The following is a 24,762-nucleotide window of genomic DNA, read 5'->3' as shown; positions in this document are numbered from 1 at the left end:
GGAGGGAGACAGAAAGAGGGAGACAGGCAGAAAGAGGGACACAGACAAAGGGAGGGGGACAGACAGAGGGAGGGAGACAGACAGAGGGAGGGAGACAGACAAGGAGGCAGAGGGATACAGACAGAGGGAGGAGGGAGACAGACAGAGGGAGACAGGGAGAGGGAGGGAGGGAGAAGGGAGACAGACTGAGGGAGACAGACGGAGGGAGAAGGGAGACAGGGGGAGAAGGGAGACAGAGGGAGAAGGGAGACAGAGGTAAGGAGAGAGGGAGACAGAGGGAGGGAGACAGAGGGAGGGAGACAGAGGGAAGGAGACAGAGGGAGGGAGACAGGCATATGGAGACAGAGGGAGGGAGAAAGGCAAATGGAGACAGAAGGAGGGAGACAGGCATATGGAGACAGAGGGAGGGAGACAGAGAGAGAGGGAGAGGGAGACAGAGGGAGAAAGAGGGAGGGAGAGGGAGACAGAGGGAGGGAGGCAGAGGGTGACAGAGGGAGACAGACAGAGGGAGACAGACAGACATATGGAGGGAGGGAGAGGGAGACAGAGGGAGGGAGACAGAGAGAGAAAGAGGGAGACAGAGAGGGAGAGAGAAAGAGGGAGACAGAGAGGGAGAGAGAAAGATGGAGACAGAGAGGGAGACAGAGGGAGGGAGACAGAGGAAGGGAGAGAGAGGAAGGGGGACAGAGGGAGGGAGACAGATGGAGGGAGACAGAGGGAGGAAGGGAGGGGGAGACAGAGGAAGGGAGGGGGGACAGAGGAAGGAAGGGGAGACAGAGAGAGGGAGACAGAGAGAGGGAGACAGGGAGAGGGAGACACAGGGAGGGAGACAGAGAGAGAGGGAGACACAGAGAGGGAGACAGAGAGAGAGAGGGAGACAGAGAGAGAGAGGGAGACAGAGAGAGGGAGACAGAGAGAGGGAGTCAGAGGAAGGGAGAGGGAGACAGAGGAAGGGAGGGGGAGACATAGGAAGGGAGACAGAGAGAGGGAGACAGGGGAAGTCAGGGAGAGACAGAGGGAGTCAGTGGAGGACAGAGGAAGGGAGGGGGAGACAGAGAAAGGGAGAGTGAGACACAGAGGGAGAGGGAGAGGGACGAGACAGAGGGAGGGAGACAGGGAGGGAGACAGAGGGAGGGAGAGAGAGAGAGACAGACATAGGGAGACAGAGAGAGAGAGGGAGTGAGTGAGACAGTCAGAGTGAGTGAGACAGAGAGGGAGAGAGAGGGAGTGAGACAGTCAGAGTGAGACAGAGGGAGAGAGAGGGAGTGAGACAGTCAGAATGAGTGAGGCCGAGGGAGACAGGGAGAGAGGGAGCGACAGCTTGAGGGAAGGAGGGTGACAGAGAGAGTGATAGAGAGAGAGAGAGAGAGAGAGAGAGAGAGAGAGAGAGAGAGAGTGAGATAGAGATAAAGAGAGAGAGAGAGAGAGAGAGAGAGGAGATGTGTGTATGCCGGGTCTGGTGGCTCAGTGGACGAAGGCGTCCGCTGCAGGGACCTGTGATCAACCTCATGGTCAGAGTTTTTTTTGTTACTCTAGCCCTGCCCCCTCCCCCACTGACCCCGCACCCACCGGTGTGGCCCTCGGACACAAACCACAGTGTAAATTTGGCCCCCGAGAGAAAGTTTGTGAGTACCCATGGTCTAAGGTGTAGGCCCGCGAATGAGTCTCAGTGACTTCAAGACGCAAAAGAAAACCCATAAAATGACGAGTTTGGACATCATATATTTATGTTTATTAGTTCTTTCATTTTATTCATTATACATCAATGGGCATCAAAGGAGGGCTGCTGCAAACTGGTTCAGCATGAAAAGGAAAGATATAAGTCTTCCATGTGAGAATGAGCATTAAAAAAATGCAGCTGTGTGCATGACCCTAGTGCAAGGTAAATACTGTGGTTGATCGAATTTGACTTATGGCTAGCTATAGAAAAATAAATTGACTGTTAGCCAAAGTTTGACAGTACTACCAATGCTAGAAAAGCTGAATTTGTAGGTCCTATTTAAAATGCATATGGGGGGACCCAGGGAGAGCCAGGCGCGAGCTGGTCTTTCCCTGGGTGCGTTCGCGCGAGAATCAGGTAAGCAGGTGGGGTTGATTGGGGGGAGGTAATAAAGGGAAGTCAGGCTGGCGGTTGGGCACGGCGTTAGCGGGAGGCAAGGGAAGGGAGGTACTTTTTGCCCTGCTAGCTTACTGGTAATCTGTCAGGGGGCCATGGAGGAGGCGGCGGAGGTCGGGCGGGCTGTTCAGACGCTTTGCGCTGCTGGGCGCGAGGACCTCAGGCAGCCTGGAGTGCCGGCGGTAGGCGTAGGTTGGTTTGGCCCGCCCCCCCCCCCCCGCAAGGCTGCTGAGGGCGGGCCGCGGGCGGTGCCTGCTTGTGTCACCTGACCCGGACGACGATGACGACGGAGAGGCCGCCATGCCGGCGGCTTTGCAGATGCCGGCCCAGGTTCCCGCAGACTCGGGGCCCCCGCCGGTGACCCGGGCGCCCACCAGCAGGTATGCCTTTGCCTTTGGGAGGTGCTGTATTGCGTGGGGCGCCCGGGGGGAGGCGGGGGCGCTCTGTGGGCCGGCAGGCCCCGAGTTTGGTTGGGTCACCTCCTGGCAAGACCAGGAAGTCTTCTGTTGTTTATGGGGCTCAGCGAGGGCGGAGCCTCGACCCTAAGTGCCTCACCCGGGCCCATGCTCCTGCTCCTTTTACCGGGGGCCCCTTACCCTTCAGTGCCTGGTTTGGCAGGCGGGGCTTCGCCCTATTTGTGGGGATTGGGCAGCGCTACCTGCTGTCTCCCGCCGCCCCTGTGCTGGGGTCAAGCTCCCCAACATTTCCCCAGTAATTTGGCTCATGGCTGCCCAGAATTGACCCCCCCCCCTGCACTGCCCATTTTTCCCCTCCCGGGCCACCCCCCCCGGCCACTGACTTTTCCCACCGTGGTGATGAGCCCCCCCCCCCCTCCGGCCCCCAGTCCCTTGGTTTCTGGTTCTGCTGCCCCCCCCCCCTTTGCTTCCCACCAGTCTCAGGCCTCTGGTGGGCGCCCCCTGTTACCAGCCAGGTGCTGTTCCCGGCTCCTCGGGGGAAGCCTGCTGCTCCCCAGGGCGGTTTGACGACCGGGTTGGGTGGTGTCTCTGGGTTGGCGCCGGTTGCTGGGTCCTCGAGGGGTGTTTCCCTTGCCTCTGTGGGGGGGGGGAGGTAGTTTTTGCGGATTCTTCTCAGTCTGGTTTGAGCGGCCGCAGTTTTCGAGTTGTTCCTCCGGCTGAGCGGCTGTTGACTGGTTCTTCGGGCTTGGGAGCTGTCCCTACGGCTGTTTCCAGTGGTGGGATCCCGGGAGAGTTATCTGGAGCGGATCTCTCTTCTGGAAGTTTTGCGCGCGCGGAGCTTTCATGATGTCGATTGGCAGTTTTATGATGGGGGAATTGGTGATGGGGCGCTGCCAAGTGGCAGTGCAAAAGTTTCATTTTCTGGGGAAGCTTTCTAGTTGGATGTACAAGATGATGACTTGGAAGGAGGGGAGTTTGAGGGATAAGGGGGTTGGGCTTTTGGCAGCACGGGCCCAGAGGGGTGGGCTGGGGCAACCCCCTGTTTCTAGTATTTTTGCAGGAGTCATGTGCGGCCACGCGGCGGTACGTGAGACAGGGGGAGTAGGCTAGCTGAAATGGATCAGGTGGATGTTCAGCAGAAGTCGGCACAGTTGCCGAGAGGTAAAGATGGTTGGTGGGCCGTGTGGAAACCAAGGGAGAGTCTCCCGGTTAAGAGTACCAGATCAATCGGTACAGGGGATGGGGTTATTGGTGAGCGAGTCGCTCTGGCACCGAGGCTTGAGCGGCCTGTGAGTTTTGAATGTTTCTGATGTGCAACCTCCAAGGGATGTTTCTACAGTTGGGGATGGGGTGGCGGTACTCGCGAGGACTAGACCTTCTACAGGGGATCATGTTGTTTTTTCAGAAGCAGTCGGCAAAGTTGCCAAGAGGTAAGGATGGATGGTGGGCTGTGTGGAAACCAAGGGAGAGTCTCCCGGTTAAGAGTATAAGATTAATTGGTGCGGGGGATGGGATTGTTGGTGAGCGAGTCGCTCTGACACTGAGGCTTGAGCGGCCAGTGGTTTTGAATGTTTCTACTATGCAACCTACGGGGGAAGTTTTCTACAGTTGGGGATGGTGTGGCTGTTCCAAACATGGTTACGGAGGATAGTATCCTGCCAAACGATTGCCATGAGAGTGCGCAGTGTGGGGGGGGCGGCATGCTCTCACACAGTGTTTTCACGGACAGCGGATTGGAGGCCAGGGGAGGGGTTCAGGGGGTAGGTGACAACCTCCGCACTTTGTACATGAGGGCTCCTACTCCTATTAAGCAGCACATTCTGATTTTGTGGTTGGTGTACTATCCTGACTTTGAGGCTGCTGCGACTTTGTTCTGGGGTTTTTCAGGGTTGGGTTTCGGATTGGTTATCAGGGTCCCCGGGTGGGTTGGTGGTCTGACGATCTGAGGTCTGCGAGGGAGTGCCCTCAGGTTTGTGCAGCAGAAGTTGGATGCTGAGGGATCGGATTGCTGGTCCTTTTCTGAGTTGTCCTCTCCCTGATTGGATCGTATCTCCACTGGGGGTGGTCCCAAAAGGCGGTGGGGGAGTTTTTTCGCCTCATCCATCATCGGTCCTGGCCTGAGGGTGCATCCGTCAACGATTTCATTGCCCAGCTGCCTCAACTGTGCCATATGCTTCAGTGGATGACACCTTACGGCTCGTTCGCAGGGCAGGCGTTGGGGGTTTTTTGCTGGCAAAGAGTGACATTCAGTCGGCTTTCCGGCTCCTTCCTATCCATCAGTGCGTTTTTTGGGTCTCTTGGGCATGCATTTTGGGGGATGTTTTTTTTTTTATGTCAATAAAGTATTACCCATGGGGCTGCTCGGTGTCATGTTCCCTCTTTGAGACCCTCAGTACCTTTCTGCAGTGGCGCTTCATTTTTGTCAGCGGCCACGTCCTGATCTGCCATTACCTTGATGACTTTCTTTTCAGGGGTGGGGGTCAGTCCGGTGCAGTATCAGGCGGCTTTGGCAATCTTTCAGGCTATGACCAGGGTTTTGGGCTTTCCTCTGGCGTCGGTTACGGCCGAAGGTCCCTGTACATCACTGACTTTCTTCGGGATTGAAATTGATACCACGACTATGATGACGCGCTTGCCTGCTGCTACTGTGCGGGAGATGACTGATTTAATACGCTTGGTGTTGGGAGTCCACAAAGTGGGGCTGCGGAAAGTCCAGAAACTTTTGGGGTGCCTCAATTTTGCTTGTCGGGTTGTTCGGGCGGGTAGGACGTTTTTGTCGACGTCTGGGCCTCTCGATGTCCGGCGACGGCATTCCTCATCATTCGTGTGCGCATTATAACTGCTGTCCGTGCTGATTTGAATATCTGGTTGCGTTTCCTGCAAGATTTCAATGGCGTGTCCTTGTTTTTTGCGGATGAGGACATGGTGTGGCAGGTGCAGCTTTTCACGGATGCATCAGGAGCTCACGGCTTCGGCATCTTGGGAAGGTCGTTGGTGCGCGGCTGGCTGGCCAGTGTGCGGGAAAGAACAAGGTCGCAGCATTGCGTTTTTTGGAACTCTTCCCGTTGTTGGTTGCTCTGTGTATCTGGGGGGAGGAATTTCAGATTCGCTCCGTATTGTTTCACGTGGCCTAATATGGCAGTAGTTGACCTTGTTAATAAACAAAGGGCCCGCGATTTGCGGGTACTAAAGCTCCTGCGCGTCTTCATGTTGCGGTGTTTACAAACTGAATATTGTCTTTAGAGCTCGACATGCTCCTGGAGCCATTATTTGTATCGCTGATTCTTTATCTCGCTTTCAAGGGTTCCGTATTCCGCAAATGGGCTCCCGGGGCGGACCTGGAACCAACGGCAATCCCACGGTACGTATGGGACTTGGGGGATTGAGGGTCCACCATTTGGTCGCACATTCCGTAGCTGCCTCTGCACGGCGGAGTCCTTTGAAGGCCTGGCATGAGTTTTTTGCAGTTTGGTGAGGAGATGGCAGGTCCGGTCAGGGCTGGGTTATCTGATGAACACTTTTTATTGCAGTTTGTTTTACATTTAGCGGACAAAGGCCTCCCCCTCACGATCATTTCGGGCAAGTTGGCCGGGGTGTCTTTTTATGGTCAGCTTTGGTGGGGGAGGGATCCGGTTGGGGGGGGGGGTGTTGTTTCGTAAAGTTCTGAAAGGGTGGGTAGGCTCCGGGCTGGTGGTTAGTAGCTACGGCAGCCGGTGACCTTTGATTTGCTTCAGTTGCTTTTATCGCACTTGGAGGTGTGCTGCTGTGATGCGTTGGAGTGCCACAAAATTTCGTTGTGCTTTGTGTGGTTATTCTTTGGGGCATTTCGGGCCCCTGCACTGCTGGGTCTGAGGGGTTGAGTGGGAATGACCGGCAGCGAGGTGGTGGTGGAACATGACAGGGTACGCCTGTGGCGAAGGATGTCCAACACTGATCAGATGGGGAGGGGTAGGTGGGTGTTTCTGGGTGGCAGCGGTGTGTATGCATGCTGCCCTGTGGGAGACTGGGAGGTTTTTTGTGTCTTCTCCTCATTGTATCTCGGGGGACAATTTTTTGTCATGCTGATGGCAGTCCCATCCTTGTTTCTCAGTTGTCAGCTGTCCTACGCAAGGTTTTGTTGGGCCTGGGAAGGGATCCTTCTCATTTCGGCACCCATTCCTTCAGGTTTTGGCGCGGCGACCGAGGCCGCCAGGTTGGGGTGGGATTGGTCTCAAATTCGTCGTATTGGGCGTTGGCGTTCTAGATGTTGAAAAAGTATGTGAGAAAGTAGTCCGCCTTTGCTTTGCCTGACATCTCTTTCTCCTAGGTATTTGGCCCCCAGTCGCTGGATACACAAGGAGGGTGTGGATCCTGGGGCTCTCTTTTGTTAAACGGCTGCTGTAGTCGCTGCGCGTCAGCTTTGTGGGAGATCTCTTGGTTTCAGCAGTCTGACACATGAAGTCTCCTGGCATGGCGCAGGGGGCATGCGTTGGGGCGGTCTTTTTCCTGCTTTGGCTTCTATGGTTTCAAAGGGTTGGGGGGGCCCTTCGGATCTACTGGTGCTGCATCTTGGAGGACAAGACTTAGTTTCTCTATCAGGTTTGACTTTGCTAAAGTTAATGAAACATGATCTCGAAGTCATCAAGACCACATGGGTGAGCACCATGGTGATATGGACTGAGTTCGTGCCTCGATTGCAATGGACTGGGGCAAGGAGCTATTCCGCCATGGAGAAGGCAGGACGCAAAGTGAAGAGAACAATACGACGTTTTGTAATCATTTATGTATATACAGTTTGGCTCATCATAATTGGAAAGTTTCAGAGAAGCATTTATTCTGTGAGGACAGGGTCCATCTATCTACATTAGGCATTTCTTTTTCCTTCTGGAGCTCAGAGATGTAATTGCCACAGTTCTTCAGGTGCAGTTGTGGGGTGCTCCTTCCCTTCCTTCTTTGGGTGGGGCAGGAAAACGCTAAAGGTTTTCCTGGGTGGCGGTTTTTGCTAGTGGGGTGGGCAGCCTGGAGCGGGTTGGCCATCCTGAAGGGTAGCTCGTTGGGTAATCCTGGGGGTATTAGTCAAGAGTTAGTTTCGGGTTCTGTTAGGTAGGGAGTTTAGGCATAATGTGTAGATTGGAATTTTATGATATAATTAAATAATGAATGTGTTCAAGAAATGTATTATGCACCTGTCTTAAAATAAAGTGGCCTTTCTTGCTCCTTGAAGAAGTGTGGACAGTGATTTCTTGCGCGATGATAGATGTAAAATGTTGCATTTAAGATTAGAAAAAAGGATGAAGGACGGCATGGGAAAAAGTAATTTTTGGGCGAAAGGTTTGTCAGAAAGCAAGTGGCCCCTTCATCATTTATCTGTTTACGCAGAGCTACAGAAGGAACTTGTTACTGAAGGACCACAGGACTATTTCAGGAAATCACATTTGAGTACTCTTGGTTCAGAAAATGCACGGAGCCATTTTTGCTATCCAGTTATATGCAGCATCTAAGCATGGGTTTATAAGAAGTAGGTCAACAAAAGTTATTTTGTTGTGTTCTGATTTTAAGAATAAACTACCTTGGCGTGCCGACAATATATTACAGATTTTTAAATGCATCGACCACAGTAGCAATGTTAAGTCCGTGCTGCAGCATGCTGCAGCAGCGGATGCCAATGGCCCCTGGAGCAATTTAGCAGTAAACCATCAAAATGTTCACTGTACCCCCTCCAGATCTTCATTTTGAGGGGAGAATACTGCGACAAAGTTTCAGGTTGTTGGGTCTGGCGTGTTAAAGAGAAAAAGAAAGACAGAAAATGTGTGGAACTGGGAAAGAAAAGAAAGGGGACGTCAAATAGAGATGTGAGATGTGAGAAAGGAAATAAAGATAATTTAAGAGGGGCATGGTAAAATAAAAATAAAATAAAAGGAAACATCAAGATAGAAGAAAGAGCCAATGGATGAAGGAGGGAACGAGGTAGAAAGGAAGGAAGACAGAAAAAGGAGGAGAGGGAGACTGGGATGGCGGGAGAATGGACGATGAATGAAAGAAAACATACAGAAAAAAAGATAGAAGGGAAGATAAATGGAAGATGTGGATAAGGCAGAAAACAGGATGATGCAATGAATCAAGAAATGTAAGCGATCAGAAACAACAAAGTAAGAAACACATTGGAAAAACAAGAAAAAAACAGAAGCAATTGCAAAGAGGGAGAAAGAAAGATATAGTGAATAGATAAATGCGGAGTGGGGCAATAAATCAAATGAAAGCAACATGAAAATTAAGGGAAATAGAGGTAGAGGATATAATTATATCTAAGGATAGGGGAAAAGGGAGAGAAAGGCAGTAAACAAATAATAAAATAGCTAATAAAAAGTGAGATTGACGGGGAAAGGAAAAAGAAAGATAGGTAGTGATAGAAAGCAGAAGATTAAAAGCAATATATGAATATAATTATAAAGGAAGTAAAGGGAAAAGGCTGGAAAGGAAATAATGGAAGATGGACAGATATAAAGAGAACTTAAAAAGAGGAAGGACATAAACCGAAAAGAAATAGGAATATAAAAGCAAGAAAGAAAAAAAATGATGACCAGGATGGAGGCAAAGTGGGTAAAAGAAGTGGGAAGAAAGAGAAATAAGAATGAAAAGAAAAGAAAATAGAGGAAAGGAAGAAAGAAGGGAGTATTCGAAACATGGCAGAAAAAAGATAAACAATAAAAGAAGGGGAAATATAGCAGAGAGTTGGTTAAAATAAATCAATGAAGATAAAAAGCATAGAGGGAGATAAAAAGTAGGATTTACACAGGATAGTAAGGGTTATGAGAAGGGGCGAGAGAGAAAGAAGAGTGAGAGGGTGCCAGGTAAAAAAGTAATGAAAAACATAGGCTCAAACACTAGGATACTAAAAACATATGAACAATACAAAGTAAGAGGGTGAGAAGTGGGGTACAAACATGAGTTTGAGATCTATGCAAGGAAAAAGGGATAGATAAAGACAAGGGTGTAAGGATTCAGGTGAGCGAAGCTGGGAAAATGGAAGAAAGAAAAACTAATATATTTAGGTAACTGAGAGACAGGGACATTTAGAGGTTGGGATGGCAGTGATACTGGTTGCGTACCTCAGTGTGCCAGTGTGCCTAGACAGCTGCTCTCGGAATATTGTGGGAATTCTTGGTATTGTGAGGGCACTGCTGGGCATACTGTTGGTATGCAAGACGTTATAATGGCCCTGACACAGAGAGACTTTCCTTTGCATTAGGGGCGTTGTATTCATTATGATGTCCCTTCTTGGAATATGGATGACATTTTAAGCATTATGGTGGGCAGGACATAGCCTGGCTCATTTGTTAATATGTGCAATGGATACATTATGCAAGCTTGGCTAAGGTACTTTTTGGGTATATTGAGGGCACTCAGACCATTATGGCGGCCCTGATTTAAGTTCACGCACATTGGCATGATGTGGACAACCCAGGCGCCATCCATATTACAGAAGAGATTGCACACACATCTGTTGGTCCTTGTGTAATAAAAAAGTGCCCAAGGGGCACAATAAGTAGGTTCATTCCTGTTGCAAACCACGTTTGTTTTAAAGGAGGAAAAGGCTTTTGTTTCGTAGAATTGAGTTATCTACATAAAATGAAGAACTGCCATTTGTTATCAAAATATGAGGTGGTTCGGGAAATATGGGGAATGTGAAGCTAAGGTTTCGGGATAAAATGACTGCATTTCGAAATAATATATAAAGCTAATGTTTGAATGATATTTTATGTTAACTGGGATCATCACCTTAAGGCACTATGACCTTGAAGAAAAAGGTCTCTTTCGCCTGAGGCTGTTATTTCATATCGTATTTGGCAGCATTACTTCTTTTTATATTTAGTCATACAGCTTTTTATGATGTTACCATTTCCCGATCCTAGCCCCTCAAGGTATAATATTAGGCATAGCGTATTATTGAAGATCACATTAAAATGGGCAGGATGCAAAGCTGAATGTCTAATGGAAGACAGCTACTATATGCATCTATATACATTGATAACATATCAAAATGCATGTAAAAATGTCTTGAACTGCAACTAAATCCTACTGCTTATAGCCAATTTTATGTTATCTTCACTCAAAAATGCTTTTTGATCACATTTGTCTCACATACCATGAAAATAGTGAAACGTTCCATGTGTGGTTTTTAAAAACTGTAGATAAATCCTATGCCACTGATTCACAGAGCTAATCTGAGACAAAATTATAAACTTACTACTTCTGGAATTCACAGACGGCACTTACGATTTTTGGTATTCACAGAAATCATTTACGACTCCTAACTTTATGTCCGCACCCGAACCACACTCTCCGCAACCAGACTGTACTCTCCGGCTACGTACTTGCCGGCTCGAGTCGTAATCTCCGGCTCGGGCCGGATAAAGTGTAATCTATGGCCTGGAATGCAATTTTTACAAAAAGGAACATTTGGTATCTGTGATAAATGGCAGAGAGGTCATGAAAAATGGTTTGGGCATGGAAAAGGGTATGCCCAGACACTACATTATAACCCAAAAAATTTTGCTCCATGGTACAATTTGCTCTCCCCTCAGAGTTGACTGTAGTGTCAATACCATAGTCAAAACTAAGGGTGCTTCCCTTAGTGTTGACTGTAGTGTTGACACTGCAGTCAACACTGAGAAGAGCGCAAATTGTGCACTGCCTGCAAAGGTGAAAAACTTTCTGGGTTATGATGTAGAGTCTGGCCATACCCTTTTCCCTCCCCAGACTATTTTTCATGACCTCTCTACCATTTATCACTCACTCCTAATGTTCCTTTTTGTAACAATTGCATTCCAGCCCATTGATTACACACAGAGTACGGTCCGGGTGAAGAGAGTACGGTCTGGGTGCGGAGATTCTGGCTCGACTGTAGACATAAAGTTAGGAGTCGTAAGTGATTTCTGTGAACACCAAAAATCTTAAGTGACTTCTGTGAATACCAGAAGCAGTAAGTTTAGGATTTTGTCTCAGATTAGTTCTGTGAATCGGCAACATAGGATTTTCAACCACTTTATCTGAAAATTATGCTGCACATATATACATTCATAATTGGCTCCCATTTTTTCAGTACATGAATGTTCATTCAGAATTGTCTGCACCATTTTTACTAAACTATAAAGGCAACATTTGTCCTTTGTTCTCAGAATCTTCTCAGGGGGAGAGCCTGCATGACACTTTTTAGGCAGGATTGAGCTCTTTTGCTTTGCTCACTCACTCTGTGCCATTTGGGAATGGTATGAAGGTGTGATATAAAAGTGTAGTAAGTCAGGGGGCAGAATGTACGACTGCAACGCAAAATTAATACACAAATCATTCAACATACATTATATCTTAAGTGGTTTTTCTAAGACTTCACCATGAGATTGAGCAATACTCTAATGGGTCGTACTGCAGTATGAGTAGTTTCTAATAACTTCTTATTGCATGTTAACCTATACATACTATAATTCTTTAAGATCTCTTATTTTAGACCTTTTCAGACCTGGTTTATTTCTACTTCTTTAACGTCACCTTTATCCATAGTGCAGTGCTTGTAATACAGTATTCAAAACAGACACTAGTAAGTAAAAGTAGGATGGACGCAGGTGTTTTTTCCCTAGAAGGCACATTTTTTCCCTTTATAAACACAGAGACACAAAAACGACATAGAAGTCAGATGAAAGGCAAAATACGTGTATATGGTTGTACAAAAGACCATGATATGGTATGTGTTTGGTTCTTTTGAGGAGGCTACTTGAATCTGTAATATACAATTAACATCTCGGAGTAGATACATTTTGAATTTGGGTACAACAGCATAGGACGCTAATAGTAGAAATACTATAAATCACCAAATATGACTATCATTAGACCAGAAGGTGAATTTTCAGGCGAGGACGTTTTCAGAGAACATGATTTGGGAAGATATGTACCTGGCTAGATGTTGCAAAAGAGGAATGAGTTTTCAAGAGCACAACAAGTGACCTAATCTGCTACTTCCACAACTGGACATGGGACTTTATTGGTGGTTGAGAGGAAATACAGGACACTAGGCATGCACTTATATTTCGAGCACTGAGGAAGTAAAGACATCGGTTATGAGCTATAATTCTGGTGGCTGAGTGGAAGGGAGATTTCCAGATGTGTATTTCCATTTTGGAGATGAGGAAAAGCAAGATGTCAAGTATTTAATTTGGTAAAGGAGCTGTATGGCTGTGAGTGGAAGGTCTCCCTTTCAGGGATTTGCTTTTGAGGTCTGTGAAAGGCAAAAAGTCGAGTATAGGGTTAACAAAAAAAATATTTGGGTGAAACAAATGTGCTACAATGAATTGCCACAAAACAAGCCATTGTGATTTATTGACTCTGCATATTTGTGTGCTCCATGCCACACTGTCCTGAAGGGCCTATCTAATGTTAATACATATCTCTCAAATAAATGCGTGTTTTCTCTTTCAAGCATTATTTAGCTTGCCTCGGCAAAGCAGTGCTTTAGCAACACAGTTTTAAAGAATCCAACTGTAAAGGCTGCGTACAGATAAAAGACATGTATCTGATAACTCATATTTCTCTATCTTCAAAGTCAAACAAAACTGCACAAGCTCTGACTGAGTCATCACAGGTCCATAAATATTAGAAACTCTCATAAATGTTTTATACTCAGCTCCCACATTCACAGTTTAATTGGGAGTCCAGGTAATATGGTGTTGCCAAGGCAACCACCTGATCCCCACTGTGCACAGACTGCTACAGGAGCAAGGCCTTTGGCAGGAGGTTATTCTCTTCACTCACTTCCTGCATAGTCCACTATTAGAACCACAACTCCATAAAAAAAATATCCAGGAGCACTAGCATTTCATGTGTTTAAAGCAACTGCGTTGGAGAATTTCTGATCAGACCATCTGTCTGTATTGACCATATTTGCGGGCAGAAGATTGACATGCTGAAAATGCCTTCATGGATCATAAAGTTAGTTATAGTGTATGAAATATTGAAGAGGTAGTATTTTTTTATGGGTTGTCACATGGTATAAACTGCTGTTTCTACGCAAGAAGAGCACATGGCATGGTCTTTAGCAATATATAGCTATAAGGGAGCAGAGTCAAGATTGATTTTCATATGGCTGAGTCCAAACTTGTGTAGCATGGTGATCAAAAAAACAATGGATTTAAGCCATATCTGTGACTGGGGGTGAATGTTTGACAATGTTCCGCATTTCGTCCATCATCTTTTTTGTGTTGCTGTCGTCGCCCCAAGTGGGAAGGGTATGCTCAAATGTGAGTCAAGTGCTCACTGTGCCACTGGATTCTGGGGAGCCTGGCTGACGAGGGGTGATACCCCAAAAGCAGCCGATGGATGATTATTTCCAGTCCAGGGAAGACCTGGCCTGGCAGTTCGGGCTGGTTTGTTCCCATGGGAAGCAGGGTCAAGACTGATATGCATATGGCTGGGTCCAAATTGGGGTGGCATGGTGAGCAAAAAAACGATAGATGTAACCCATATCTGTGACTGGGGGTGAATGTTTGACAATGTTCAGCATTTCGTACATCATCTTTTTTGTGTGGCTATAGATACCCTAAGTGGAAAGGGTATGCTCAAATGTGAGTCCAGTGCTCACTGTGACACTGCATTCAAGGGAGCCTGCCTGAAGAACGGTGATACCCCAAAAGCAGGCGATGGATTATTGTTTCCAGTCCAGGGAAGACATGGTCTGGTATTTTGGGCTGAATTGTTCCCATCAGGGCAGAGTCAAGACTGATTTGCACATGAATTGGTCCAAACTGGGGTGCCATGGTAAGCAAAAGAACTGTGGCTGTAACCCCGGTCTGTGACTGGGGATGAAAGTTTGACAATGTTTAGCATTTTGTCCATCATCTTGTGTTACTACAGTTGCCCTAAGTGGGAAGGGCATGCTCAAATGTGAGCCCAGTGTTCACTGTGCCACTGGATTCAAGGGAGCCTGGCTGAAGAGGGGTGATTCCCCACAAACAGCCCATGGATGCTTGTTTCCAGTCCAGGGAAGACCTGGCCATGCAGTTTGGGCTGGATTGCCCCCATGAGAAGTAGGGTCAAGACTGATTTACATATGGCTGAGTCCAAATTGGGGCGGCATGGTGAGCAAAAAAACTATGGATTTAGCCCAGATCTGTGACTGGGGGTGAATGTTTGACAATGTTCAGCATTCCGTCCATCATCTTTTTGTGTTGCTATAGTCTATCTAAGTGGGAAGGGTATGCCCAAATGTGTGTCCAGTGCTCACTGTGCCACTGGATTCCAGGGAGTCTGGCGGAAGAAGGGTGATACCCCAAAAGTGGTCCATGGATGCTTGTTACTGGTCCAGGGAAGACCAGGCCTGTCAGTTTGGGCTGGATCATTCCCATGGGGAGCAAGGTCAAGACTGATTTGCATATGGCTGGGACAAAACTGGGGTGGCATGGTGAGCAAAAAAACAATGGATTAAACCCAGATCTGAGACTGGGTGTGAATGTTTGACAATGTTCAACATTTCGTCCATTATCTTTTAGTTTTGCTATAGTGACCCTAAGTGGTATGCCCAGCCGTGGGTCCATTGCTCACTGTGCCAAGCTAGCCTGGCTGATGAGGGGTGATATCCAGAAACTGGTCTATAGATGCTTGTTCCAGTCCAGGGACGACCAGGCCTGGCAATTCGGGCTTGACTGTTCCCATCTGGAGCATGGTTAAGACTGGTTTGCATATGGCTGGGTCCACACTGGGGTAGCATGGTGAGCAAACAAACAATGGATTCAACCCAAATCTGTGACTTGGGGTGAATGTTTGACAATGTTCAGCATTCCACCCATCATATTTTTCTGTTGCTATAGTTGCCATAAGTGGGAAGGATAAACTCACTCATGGGTCCCATGTTCACTATGCCACTGGATTCATGCTAACCTGGCTGATGAGGGGTGATAGCCCAAAACTGGTCTATAGATGCTTGTTTCGATCCAGGGACGACCTGACCTGACAGTTAGGGCCGGACTGTTCCCATTGGGAGCATGGTTTGTATATGGCTAGGTCCAAATGGGGGTGGCATGGTGAGCAAAAAAACAATGGATTTAACCCAGATCTGTGACTTTGAGTGAATGTTTGACAATGTTTAGCAATCCGTCCATCATCTTTTTGTGTTGCAATATCTATGGGTTAAAAAAAGTCATTGTCTTATCCTGCTATTTTTGCATGCTAAACCTATTTATTAGAATAATATATGTGAGGTTTGTCAGTGATCCTTCCTGCTAGTGGCTGTCTTGGCAGACTGAAAACTTTTAGTAAATGTTAATAATTCTTCATGACTTTAACCAGTTCAATGCAAAACACTATCTATGACACTGCGTCAATGACCATGATCTAGCATCACATTCTCTATAATTGAGCCCTTACTTGGTGAGATTTTGAACAGTCCATCAAAACACAGCCTTTACTTGGACTAGTGTTTCAATATAACATCTGGAAGATCCACATTGACCCTTCTATTTTATATAATTTGGAATACCTACTAAAGCATCACAAGAATGTTTCAGCCCACAGCTCTAACTCAAAAGACACTATGTCCGAGATATTCTAATTATTCACGCAATGCAAAAGAGTGAAACAGAGCAGAAATGCACCTGATTTATTAAGATATGGCACACTTAAACTCTCTCCTTATGCTGGCACACTGTGGTAGCCTAGTGTCAACAAAGGCACCCTTATGCTATGATGCAAGGGTGCCTGCATTGTGGTCAGGACTATTTTGTGCAGGAAGGGACCCCTTCTTGCACAAAACTATGCTTCAGTCGTATTTCTCTTTAAATGTGGAAAAAGCAGCACCTGCAAAGAAGAAAACATGAGGAAAATTAAAGATATTTCTCCTGGTTGCAACAGTCTCAGGCACACTTTTTTTGGTGCAAACCCAGGTTTACTGGCCTGAGTAAATCGAGGTTTGCATCAAAATACATGGGTGGATGCACTGAAACTCCTATACTCCATCCATGTATGGCTCCCTAACTCCAGGTAATGGAAGGCTTTTTGGTGTAAATGTGTCACAAATCCACACCAATCAAGATTTGCTTGGCTTTGTAAATCACGACTGACACTCTGTGTTGTTACTTCCTCAAAAAATTGGTGCAACCATGACGCAAAATTCTAATACATCTGTGCCCAAAATGATTACTCGACAAAAGCTTACAGTACACTCTCAATACTCCTGCAGAGTTTTTTCCATGTTGGAAAAATGGAACAATGAAAATCAAGGCAAAGTATAAAACCCAAGAGATATTTACATGTAAATTAAAACAAAATATGTCTGACGGACCAAACAATAACTATCCACAAGAGTACAAATATCAATGATTCACTGACAGATAAGTATTAAGTGCAAGACCAAGAATGCTGCTTAGCAGTTGACACTCCAAAAAAAGTGACCTCTAAAGGAATTTGTTTGGTGCTAATGATATTGTCCCTAGTGCACCTCAATTCCAACTGAAGTTTTCTTGAACAAATTCACATAAGGGGGAATGGGTGTAGGAATAGATGGGATTTTGATGGTCTCTCAACATAAACACCTTAGGGTCTTATTATAATAAGGCCCGGAAAGCCTTCGACCACAGGTCGGATACCTGACTGTAATCCATATCGATGGCGTTTCCGCAGTAGGGTTTCCTACAGGCTTTACATGACGGGCTTTCCTACATGGAAAACCAGTCAGAAAGTGATTTTTGGGGCGCCTAGCAGGGCCCCCTTCTCCTTGCGGCCTCCGGTTGGGGGCCGAGGGGACACCTATGGTGCCCCCCTGTTAATCCCTGTACCGTGTGGCAGGCATCTTGACATGCCTGCCGCACGGTGCAGAGATTAACACAATATCCCATTTCTCTATGGGAGCTTGTCTACAGTTTACATCCGCACCACAAGATCCTACAGAGAAATTGGAGTATGCAACCGCACCATGTGCGGTCGGAATGTAATTGCGGTGTCAGGACCGCCAACCGGAGCAACGGTGTCGGTCAGAGGCAACTCCTACCAACATCGTAATCAAGCCCTTATTAATTTCAGGTATTAGATGAGAGCATGATGAAGAACAACTGCTTCTTACATTAAAACATGTTCCCTTTCTAATAGTAGAGTGAGCAGTATGACTCCCTTCAGGTGTCAAAGTGAGGTATAGTTGTATAACAATACAACTCAAACAGGAATTACACTCCAATTCAATAAATAATTATGCATTGTGAGGATTTGCGTGCACTATATGAAAAAGCTGTGGGGCCTTATCGTGGAGTACACTCACAATTACCATCTTGGGTCCAGTCAGTCTCATTTGCTTAACCTTAGCTCAATCCTGGGTACCTGTAGTTGCAAGCATTAAGGCTTGATAAAGGTACTTAGGGCTGATTGCGATTCCAGTCGGATACCCGTCTGACCTATGCAGCCCTATTCTGAACACCGAGGCCGGGAAAGCTCTGCCCACCGTATTACAATGAAACAACTGCTGCTGTGGAGGTCTCATCATTGGTAGTGCACATATCGCTGCAAGTGGGTATAAATGCACAGGAAACATGTGCAGTTGTACACACATGCATGACACATGTGGGGACATGCCTTGTGCACCATGTACCCTATTGCTGGAGTGTGGCAATATGTGACAGTTCAGTCAGTGGGAATACATGCAACATGAAGACTTATCTGGATACCTCCACCCACCGGACCGTTGACTTTGGGGTGCAGCTGCTGAGGTGTATTGGGAACCTGGAGGAAGAGATCCACACTGGAGTCGACTGGGATAAGGGGATTTGACTGAATAGTCCCCCTTTCCTTTAGTTTCAAATGGGCGGACCGACACAGTCGGGTTGTCGGAAACACACATCGTAATCTGGACAGCGGTCGGAGATCACTAGACAGCTCTATGGATGATGATTGTCTCTGACTGCCATCTCGGTGGTTGTACAAAGGATGTTGGAGTCGGCGGTCTTTCAGCGGTTGGAATAAATGATGATTGCATCTTAATCCAGCGGTCGGACCAGCTGCTTAAAAGAAGAGACCTTCAATGGTCCGACGCCCTCAGATAGGACTACGGAATGAGGTCTGATCAGCCTCGCAATCAGGCCCTTAGTGTAAAGCATTTAACAGCACCAAACAATGAAATGAGATAGCCACACACCATGATAGAGACCCAATAACAATTTATAAAATAGGGCATTATTTTATGAATTTTTACAAACCTTGATCATCTAAATCTACAGGGGGGTTCTGGCGAATACAGATTTGAGATGTTTTATCACTTTTATGCAACTGCAAACAAGGATTGGTTAACAGAAAGTTTGTAAACTCTTCAAAAGTTTGAAAGAGTTAGTGTGAGTACTCCAGTTTGGAATGGGTTGCCAAATCTGAGAGGGAAAAGGTCTAGTTTGCCAGAGAGGATATCATGGACAGTTATCTGGCTATCACAACTTTTTAAGGAAGGTTCCAAACTTTACAGCATAAATATCAGTGGAGTGTTCCTGATGCTGAGGATATAGGCAAAAGATGTTCAAAGGATGCTCCTTTTGTGATGTTATTGACAGGGATGTTTTTGTGGTGGTCTCTCTGTCCGCGGGTGGTGAGGGACCACTTTGGCCACAGAGATTGGGTCTCTCAAAGTCCTCTATGTTGTAGTAGCAGGCCAATGCTGGGTTACTGGCCTCCTTGTAACATGGTTGGGGTGGAATCCTTAGGTGGGGGGCTATTGTTCCTTGAGTAAGACAAATCCAGACTTTGATAGTCTGGCAGACACAGGTGCAACTTTTGGCTGCCTTGGATTAGTCAATTTCTGCACGGGTGACTGGTAGCAGGAAAACGTCTGCTGTGGCTCCCGACTTGTTGGTTTGGGCATTTCCAGCTCGTGTGTCCCTTGGGCAGGTTGCAGGCTATCAGGCAACTGATCATTGGAGTCACTGCTGAAGGTTGTGGCTGTGAACCAACTTTTCTCTGCCCCAGAAGCTGCAGGGACAGTCCACCAAACTTTGCTAGCTCACTGTGCAGCAGGTGCAGACCTTCTGATGGTGCAGCCTCTCTTGCTGCACTTTCAAGGGGAGCAGGACAGTCCTTCAGTCCTCTCACTGATTCCTGTGTGATCTGAGGGGCAGGTTGCCAGAGGTGCCACATTTATCCGAGAAAGAGCCCTGAGGGATAACACAGTCACTAGCCAATGGACTATTGGGTCCCTTCCCTACTAGTGACATATTTCCTGCAATGTGTGGCATCTGGCTATCCCAGAGTGCCCCATTCTTACCCCTTTCAAAAAGGATGACCCTAACTTGGTAATCAGGAACACAGTGGCCCACCCTAGTGGTGTGGATACCACTGGACTACACGTCCACGGGAAAACTGATGTTGGGGACAGATTATAACTCCTAATTGTCTGCAGGAACAAATGCATCCTGCTCAGGGGTGGTGTCGCTGTTGGCCTTTCAAAGCGGCTTCCCCTTTGAAGCTCACCTTTTGGGCTAACACCCCCAATGGCCATCCTGAAAGTGGAGTCTTCACCTCGCTCTGCAGCAACTGCCTTTTTAATCCTCAGACTGGGAGTCATTTAAACATCTGCACATCAGGTTGAGTTTAATGCCACAATCATTTTGATATCTTACTCGACCTTGTTAGATAGTCCCGTTCAGAGGTTAGCCAGGCTGGGATACCAGCCAGAAACCCAGTGTTAGCCAATAAGGCTCCTAATGTTTCCACAACAAAAAGACTATTTGAAAGTGTTGTTGTTAAGCTACATCAAAAAAATGTATGTCCTAATTAATAATATATAGTTCCCTGCCGTAGGGCTCCGTAGGCCTTTCTTAGGGGGAGACTACATTTTTCATTAACGGAAGTGGGGGCTTTGTTGTTAGTGGTAATGGCAAACTCGAACTAGCAGTGTAAACGCTACTCTTTCAGTCTACAGGGGCAGGCTGGGGTCCATTTGTCCAAGTCACGTTCATTGTGGCACAACCAGTACTGCATCCCTGGGTGAATGCTCTGTCTTACATGCCCTGGGTACCATATACTAGAGACATATAAGTAAGTCAGTACTTGCCAATTGGGTGTATCCGATTTAACATCTCTTTTGTACAGGGTTAGAACACTGCCACTGAGGGCTGGTTAGCAAGCCTCAGTGCACTCTCAGAGTTTAAAAAAACGTCGGCATCAGTCCAAAAATGTGTTGGTGAACTTGCAAAAAGAGGCATTTCTGTACCTACATCAAATGTAATTTTGAAAAAAAACAACTAACCAACCGTTTTGCAATGTGTAAACCAACAACAATTACACAAATACAGCCCACAAACAAAATTCTGTTAAATGTAATAATACATTGACTCTCTGTGTAAGTACACCTTAACTATTGCTGTCTTCTGGGCTAGCGGTTGCCGATGGGGGCCACCGGAAATTATTATTCTGCATGATTTATTTACCGAGCACATGAGAGGGAAAAACACACAAACCAAAAGACGAACGAAGAGAATGGTGGCAAAACCGTCACAACGGGAGAAAACAGGAACCTGTAAGAGTGGGATAAAGGGGCAGGCAAGGTCTGCTAGTGGATTATGAAGTTATGAGGTTGATTTAAGACTACCAGCCTTGGTATTCAGCACAGAGACTTTTGATTGCACTGGTCACGGGCTTCTGAGCAGAGCTTTGGCACCAGCACTTATTGTTTCACAAATTAAACACTTAGGGCCAGATGTAGGTAATCCCAGTTTACCGACTTTTAAATACCGAATCATACCGATTCGGTATTTCAGATTCGGAAAACGGGAAGTAGGTAAAAAATCGGTAAAAAATACCAAGTTGGTAACATTCGGATTTTTCGTATCGGTATGTACCGAATCGGTAAATACCGATTCGGAAAATACCGATTCGGTAATACCCATTCAACCCTATTGGCCTCCAGGCCCATAGGAATGAATGGGAAATACAGATTCGGTAAATACAAAAAACACCCAATTGAGCCTGTCAACCAATCAGGAACAACCACCACACCCCACAACAAAGCAAAAGAGGAACCAACCAATCAGATGCAACTACCCTGCCCCAGTACCTGGAAGTGGCCACACCCATGCAGGTGCAGAGCAACTGAACTGTTTGGAGAGCTGGAGGAAACACAGAGGAACAGGCTGCCCTGAGCATAGCTGAGCTGCATTATGGAGTCCCAGGATGGCCAGAAGGATGGAGCTGAGCGCAAGAGGAAAATGAAATTCAGCCCAGCAGAACTGCAGGTGCTGGTAGAGGAGGTCATCAAACACCACACCCAGCTCTTCGGCAAGCAGTCTTTGCATGTTGCAGAGTCTGTTAAAAGGAACACCTGGCTGGAGATCCAGTCCAAGGTCAATGCCATTGGGGTCATACACAGGGACATTGATGACCTGAAAAAAATATGGTATGATCTGCGGATCATAACAAAAAAGAAACTTGCAGCCCAGAGAAAGGAAGCCGGAGCCACAGGTGGAGGGAGGAACCATGCACCAAGACTGACAGACCTGGAGCAGCTGGTGGAATCCACCCTGGAGCCAGAAAGTATCCATGGGATTGGGGATGCTGACAGCTCAGCCAGAGCTGCAAAAAAACAAGGTAAGATAAATGGACATGAATCCCCACCCTTTTCCCTGACCCGCTTCCCAATGTGGGTGTCTGCATCACACTCCAGAACTGGTTTTAGGTTTTTCCAGCAATGCATCATGGGAGACGTAGTCGTAGGACCATACATCAATGCAGTCAATATAGAAATCAGCAAGGCATGCCACACACTACATCCATAAGCTGTTGAGGACTAGGCAATTGTGTGATAGGAATGTGATTTAATAATGACACACAGGTGTACAACACCACTGACCCAATGTTCATATCTGTCCACAGGAGAGTCATCGCGCAGTACAGCGCAGGAAAGGGAGGAGAGGGCACCGGCAACGGAGAGGAGTGAGAAAACACCCGAAAGAGCAGGTCAAAGCACTGTTCTGCCACACACCCCTACAGTGCAGACAGCACTACACCGGAGCGTGCCACCACACCACAGCCTCTGTCACCTCTGCTCTTTGGCTCACAACAGTTGGAACCACCAGCACTTTCCCCCACACCAACCTCAGAGTCATCTGTGCTGGGAAGGCCATGTCTGAACTGGGGTGGCAGAGTGGGCTAAAGAACGGTGATGGATCAAACCCAGATCTTTTGACTGGGTGTGAGTGTTTGATTGGTTCTGATGCTCCGTCCATCACCACCCCCTTTTGTACTGCTTTTGGACGCCATAAGTGTGGCAGGGTATGCTCAGACTTGAGTCCCTTGATCACTTTGCCACTGGATTCAAGCAAGCCGGGCTGAAGACGGCTGGAATGCCAGAAACCGGTCCTCGGAAGCTTGTTTCCGGTCCAGGGAAGGCATGGCTTGGCAGTTCGGGCTGGACTGTTCCCATGAGGCACAGGGTCTGACTGATTTGCATATAGCCATGTCTGAACTGGGGTGGCAGAGTGGGCTTAAGAACGGTGATGGATCAAACCCAGATCTTTTGACTGGGTGTGAGTGTTTGATTGGTTCTGATGCTCCGTCCATCACCACCCCCTTTTGTACCGCTTTTGGACGCCATAAGTGTGGCAGGGTATGCTCAGACGTGAGTCCCTTGCTCACTTTGCCACTGGATTCAAGCAAGCCGGGCTAAAGACTGCTGGAATGCCAGAAACCGGTCCTCGGAAGCTTGTTTCCGGTCCAGGAAAGGCATGGCTTGGCAGTTCGGGCTGGACTGTTCCCATGAGGCACAGGGTCAGACTGAAATGCATATAGCCATGTCTGAACTGGGGTGGCAGAGTGGGCTAAAGAACGGTGATGGATCAAACCCAGATCTTTTGACTGGGTGTGAGTGTTTGATTGGTTCTGATGCTCCGTTCATTACCACCCCCTTTTGTACCGGGAAGGCCAAGGCGGCATGATTTGCCCCTCTCAGGATTCTGGAGACGTCAGATGAGGAAGATGTGGAGGGTCTTACACCAACAAATCCACCTCTGGCTGACAACGCTGGGCAGCAGACTTCACCTGGAGCTGTGCGTGCCGGTGTCCGAGGCCGAAGGGTATAGGAGAGAGGCGAAGGACAGGATGGAGAGGGGGTCTTCTGTGGTCTTGAGGCCACCATGGTTAAAGTCCAGCGCCTGCAGGCAAAGGGCATTTTAGCTGTACATAGACAGGTGCGCACATTGAATACCAGAATGTCCAACATAGACAGGGGGATTGGCTCCATGACAGAGGACATGCAGTCCATGACAGAGGGAATGAGGGACATGACACAGTGCATGACTGCTCTCTGCGAAAAACTAGATAGAGACCACTCCGAGAGGCACAGGGATCGACAGTGCATGCGGCAACAGACCAAAGCTATGAACCGGCTTGCAACAGCAATCTCCCTGCTATGTCGGCGCTCTGTCGCCATGCAGGATGACATTGTGCACTGCTGCACGGATTTGTTGAGGGGGATGGGGAGAGTCACCTCTGCAATGGAGCTACTACTCACACACCAGGCAGCCACTGCTGGGGACACAGGTGTCGAGGACACAGAAGACTCCACCAGCAGGAGTGGCTCTAGCACTCCTGTTCCTGGCATTAGAAGGAGCAGCAGGCGCCAATCTGCTGACCCAGGCACCACTGCAACCGTTGGCACCCAGCCTCGTGCATCCCGCACTGTAGTGCGTAGGCGCAAACATTGATGATGCCCTCAACCCACAGGACAGGTCACAGTGAGGTAAACTGTGACCACTCAGTGTGGAATACAGACATTGTAGTACCATGGTGTGGTATCAGTAAACTGCCATAGTGACTATTAAACTACATCATTTAAATACTAAGCCTGCCTGTGTCTCCTTACTTACTTAGAAATAGCTGCTTGTGATCTCTGCCCATCTCAGTCTCCCATCTGTTGCTGGCACTGCTCCTGCTGTATAGGGCTCTGCCTGTTCTGTTCCATCATCATTGTCCTCATGATGTGTGATCTGCACCTCTGTACCTTCATTGGTGGCAAGGTTGTGCAGCATGGCACAGGTCGCAATTATTTTGCAGCAGATAATTGGAGTGTACTGCCGTGCACCTCCGCTGTTGTGAAGGCAGCGGAACCTGCTTTTTAGAAGTCCAAATGTGCGTTCTACAGCGCTGCGTTTTGCTCTGTGTGCCACATTGTAACGTCTCTCACTCCTGGTAGATGGATTCATGTAGTGGGTGAGAACAAATAACCGCAGAGCATAAGCACTATCGCCT

Source organism: Lissotriton helveticus, chromosome 4_1 (genome assembly GCF_964261635.1).
Source record: "Lissotriton helveticus chromosome 4_1, aLisHel1.1, whole genome shotgun sequence".
Lineage (NCBI taxonomy): Eukaryota > Metazoa > Chordata > Amphibia > Caudata > Salamandridae > Lissotriton > Lissotriton helveticus.
Note: the sequence above shows the minus strand (reverse complement) of the source record.